Here is a 5,510-nt window from a genome sequence, read left to right as displayed (position 1 = left end):
TTTTATCTTTCTTTGATTGTTTTTTCTTTTTTGAAATTTCTGGCCTGTTATGATTAGCAATATTCGAATGAGTTTTAGGTGATCCAAGAAAAAAAGGTGAAAAAAAAATTGCACTAGATGGTGGTGGAGATGAAGGATAATTCTGTCATTTTATTTAAAATTAACATTTCACTATTCAAAAGTCTAAGAGAAGAGGGTGTTAATATTAATATAGTAAAATAGAAAATATTGAAATCTTCTCACGTTCAAGTCGAACATAATAGGTTATGCTTTAATTTGAAATCAAAGGGTTAAAATTTTATTTAAAATTTGAGCATCTTAATTCAAATAGAGAAGGCTTTAATACATTTTTAGAACGTAAAGGAGACATTAGTCCAATATGCCAAATTTGAAAAGGTAACTCCCACAATTTATGAGATAGTCCACATGGATCATGCTCTAGGCAAGAATTTTCTTGCATGGTATAACCATATGGGCTGTTTTCAATATTTATGTCAAGGGCATAGGCGGAAAAAAAAAATAACATAAAAGGCAAAGCAGTTCCCTGCCACATTTGAAACCAAAAATAGCATAAGAATGAAAATGTCATATTATTCAAACAACTGTCCATCAAACTTGGTTCAGGTATATATGTGATAGACAATTGACTGAAAGGAAAGGAAATGAATAACTAAAACCAGATGCCAATAAATCTAGGCAAGATGCACTTTTAAGCCCTTAGAATGGTGCCAGTTGAATTGATAAGATTATATGTATCATATTCATAAGCTTAATAGCATATCTAATCAGAGTGATGGTTATTGTAAGCTCACGTATACAATGCATACAACTTACATCCATAATATGTAAAGAATGACTAATCTAAGGCAGTTGTAAGCTCGTGCGCACACTTCGTGAGCACCTGCTCACGAGCTTACAGAATCAATTTCATATAAACAAAATGCAAATGCAATGCTGAAGTTACAATTATGGGCAAACAGACTAACTCAGCTGGCCAAATACTTAATTCTAACGTGCAAAACAGAGCTGTTTGTCGGTACAGCAATTCATAAGCCGAATGCATCAGTCATAGCAGAGAAGTGATGCAACTTACATGTCAACCTAATAAAAAAGCACTGATGTTGTGATCCTCCAAACCTTACTAGTGACAACACTTTTCTCAATCAATATAGTGGTCGCGAAATGACCTACCATCCGTACTAAAATTGCAGGAAAAAGAATGCCTTTCCAAGTGCGCACATTCCCTGGTTTGGTTGTGTTGCGCCTTCTTTCTGCATACTTTAATGTGCTTCATGCAAGAGGAACAATTTACACGGTTGGATATTTCAACAGCTGGACACCCTTCACCAATTGCCTCAACTGGGTCCAAGGAAAAGAATTTCTTGTGGATGATGTCATTGGAAAGTTTAAAAAGATACACGCATATGTTACCAACAAAAAAAGAGGATAAGCACACACAGATAACAAAAAATGAAGAATCATGCACATGGTTTCTAAGCTAACATGTCTAAGAAAAACTACATTTCTGAACTACAATTACGGGTTACATTTTCATCAGAGTTCAATTATGAAAAGGCTTAATATAGTGCAAGTGAATGTATGAAGAATGCATCAAGGACACGTATATGGGGCTGTTCACTAGCGGCAGTGACTCGCTAGTTTTAGCAGAGGCAAGCCAAATTTGGTCCATATGTGGGGTAAGTGATCACTGTGAATGTGAAAATGGCCAGAAGTTTGACCATCAATGTGAATCTGTAGATAAGGAGGAAGATCTGGACCCATATTAGTTTTCCTAATTCTTTAATAGATCAAAAACTGTTTTGACAGTGCACAGATTATGTTAAAACCACAGAAGTGAAGTTCAGACTTCTGTTACAAAATATCTTGCAGTGATCAGACATGTTTGTCACTACTAATTATTAAAGGCACCTCTCCCTCTCTCTCTCACATAAGCACATGAAGAAATACGTGCATGCATGGGGATACTGACAAGCACCCATAAGTCATAACTCCCTTATCAAAAAAAGAAAAAAGAAAAATAAAAAGAAGAACAGATAATGAGGAAACCCAGGTTGGAAATTCTGTTGGGTCTTGACACAAGTAACCTGGGAATTAAAGTCGCTTTGAATTCTCATCCTAGGTAATTAGCAAGGATTCAAAACCTTGACCAACAGCTCAGAAAGCATTCGCCATTTTTAACGGGTATATGCCACGAATCATATCCTTCCCATTTGATGTAAACCTAACTTACCCTATAGGATCTGTTTGAGAAGAGAATAAAAGAAAAAGAGAGAATATAAAGTTCAAAATGACTATTTATGGACCAAAGAGAAAATATAATATAATTTACCCTCCCACTCTCTTCCCTTTCTTTCTCCCAACAATGAATGACTTTCCACCTTATTTACCCCTCTTGCCAAACAGACCCTTAAAAGTTACTTACTCTCAATTCAGTAACAGCAGCTCCCCAGTCATTACACTAAAATCTTCAAATTATATCCACTATCATGATTTCACCTACAATTGTTCTGTGATGTGTTCTCAAAATCATCTGCAGACCCCAAATAAACGCATACTGTAATGTGATATCAGTGCCTATAAATAGCCCAAACAATACAGATGTCAAGGTCACACCCTAAAAGGCTTAAATATATATGTGTTCCAAGTGTTGTACAATCATGTGACATGATTTGCTAAGAAGAATAAGAACAATCAAATGGCCGCACATGAGACAGAGATTAAATTACGCTGATTGTTGACGTAATTAATTAACTAACAGCTTCCTTGTATCTATTGTGCGGGAACTCGTTGATATTTTTTATAAGCTTTTAATTTATTGCAGCATGTATAAATCAAATAAACAGATTGAAAAATATATTTTTATAAATTTTAAATTGAAAACGGAAAAAACAAAAGATGATCCATCATTAATCAAGTAAGAAACATAAAGAATATAAACTAAGACAGGAATGACGGAAGGGAATAAAAAAAGAAATAAAAAAAAGAAAAGAGAGGAAAAAATAATAATAAATAAATAAATAAAAATGATTAAGTGCAGTAACAAATAGTTAAAGATGCATGAACATGTTCTCATGCTCATTTACACTTTATGCTCTTTGGTGTTATCAATAATCAATATGTAGTTTTTAGAGAATGGTTTAACCACATAAATAACAAAGACATTAACATTAAATATAGCTACATAGAACTTAAATAGCCAAATTATTCAATGAAAGAAAGAAAATCTGAAACAATGGAAACAAAACATACAACAGATACAAGGCCTTTTATCTAGCTTGTCAAACTACAATATGGCCAAATTCACTTGGTGGAAGTCCCATGATTGCATATACCATTATATACGCAGAAACAAACAGGTCCAGTCAAAAACAAGTCATTCTCCCTTTACATCATTCTCTCCCTACTTTGCATAGCTTGTTCGACCTTCACTACTGACTCATCATTCACACTCATCAACTCCGCACCAATCAAGCCACATCAAATTTATATGTCAAACTATGTAATGTCCTGGGCTGAAAAATCTAAATAAAAATAAAATTTTTTATTAATATAAATTCAAGTGTGATCACAAGAGATAAAAGGAAAAAGAAAAAAAATAAACAATGTTACGTTAACATGTGATTTTATGGTGAATCTTAGATTTTATAAGAAATGTGATATTTATGGACTACGATATTGGAAAACTGTATTAGGTGCTTTTGGTTACCAAAAAACAAAAGGATTTCTATCTAGAATCACTTTCCAGTAAAATTAAACTGCCAAGAAATTGTTTCTTATATGTTACAGGTTGTATAGTATAGAATAAAGTAATGATAGGCTGATTTATTGTAGATTGATTGTAAATGATTCTCCTTCCTAAAATATGATTTATCAACTTGTATATATATTTATACAATTGGTGAATAAAAGACATAACAAGATATCCATTCTTCTCTGTCTTATACTCTGATTACATAGTATCAGAGCAATCTTTGGGTTTTTTCTTTCAATTCTGTTGACATAAAACTCTAGGTTATTGGGTGTGTGAGGGAGAGACTGCCAGTTCTAGTTCGCCACCTTCAGAGGTTCCTTGGTTGACACCGACAGTGCAAAAAGGTGCGCCTTGTCCCGATCAGTCAATACCCAAAGATCGATCGGCCTAAATCTACACGCGTGAGTCATATGCGCTGCCAAAAGTTTGTGTCCAGATTCCACGCATCGCCGTGTCCTTTGCCGGAAGCCACTCCAGTTTGTTGCGATCAACTTGCGCTTCATGTACTTGTTTAGTTCAGCATTAGGGTGGTGTGCAACCTCTTTTGCTACAGGTTTGATTTTTCTTCTGAATTTTCTAGGGTAAAATTTGATTTCTATATTTGTGGGTTTGTTCTTGATGAAATATGGTAGAGAAAAAAGTTGTTGTGTTTCTGATATGGTATGGTGATGTCGAAAATTACGGAACATATAATGCTACAAATTATCTTGATTGGAGTCAAACTATTGAATTATATTTGCTAAATATTTTTGTGGATAGCCATTTGACTGATGATCCTCCTAAATATGATTCTAGACTGCCTTGGATAAGAGAGAATGCTCGCTTATTTTTACAGATACGTAAATCTATCGACAGAGAGGTAGTTGGTATGGCTACTCACTGTAGGATAATCAAAGAATTAATAAAATATTTAGAATTCTTAATACTTTAGAAAGGGATATTGTATTTATGATGTGTATAAAGCATTTTACAGGGCGAACAAAGGTGATAGCTCTCTCACCAACTATTTCATGGATTTCAAAAAAATATATGAAGAACTCAAAATGATACTTCCTTTCAGTAATGATGTGACTGTACAGCAAACTCAACGGGAGAAGATGGGTGTCATGAGCTTTTTAGTCTGGTTCAGAGATTTCTTCCCTACAAGATGCTTCCAGTAGGGTTCTTCATACAAAAAGTTCATCACATGTTCAGCCTGCTCAGCTTAACAATGTTCTTATCAGTCGTAATAACACATTTGAGTCAAGGAAACAATAATACAGGAGTAGTGGTGGTAATAAGTGCATGGGATCGAACAAGAATAATACTAGTGCTCGTGGATAGGAGTCGAGGGAAATAGTTTGTCACTATTGTCATAAGCCAGGTCATATCAAGCGAGATTGTCGAAAGTTGCAATATAAGAAAGCTTAGTTTGTCCATGTTGCATCTACTTTTGAGACCTCTAAAAAGTTTTTTATGATATTTACAGATAAGTATGCTAGATTAATTCAGCTAAGAAGCAATGAAACCTTAATCCACTCTTGTTACTGCCATTGCTAAGTCAGGTAAATCTAATACATGTCTTGTTTCCACCTCTTCAAAATGGGTCATTGATTCTAGTGCTACAGATCACATGACATATAATTCTAGTTTACTCTCTACCTTTCAGTCACATAAATCTACATCTCCTGTTACTTTAGTTGATGGTTCAACATTTTGTGTTATTGGATCTAGAACAATTAATCTCAGACCATCTCTC

General features: G+C 34.3%; 1 long non-coding RNA gene across 1 annotated transcript; it reads left to right on the top strand.

Moving 5' to 3' along the window:
- Window positions 1–3,950: 3,950 nt before the first annotated feature.
- Window positions 3,951–5,197, top strand: LOC125369134. Its single transcript, XR_007214642.1, has 2 exons — window positions 3,951–4,325; window positions 4,746–5,197. It is a non-coding gene; the product is annotated as an uncharacterized LOC125369134 (long non-coding RNA).
- The last annotated feature ends 313 nt before the right edge of the window (window positions 5,198–5,510 follow it).

The sequence above is a fragment of the Ricinus communis genome, chromosome 2 (assembly GCF_019578655.1).
Source record: "Ricinus communis isolate WT05 ecotype wild-type chromosome 2, ASM1957865v1, whole genome shotgun sequence".
Lineage (NCBI taxonomy): Eukaryota > Viridiplantae > Streptophyta > Magnoliopsida > Malpighiales > Euphorbiaceae > Ricinus > Ricinus communis.
This window is presented reverse-complemented; position numbering and strand designations above follow the sequence as displayed.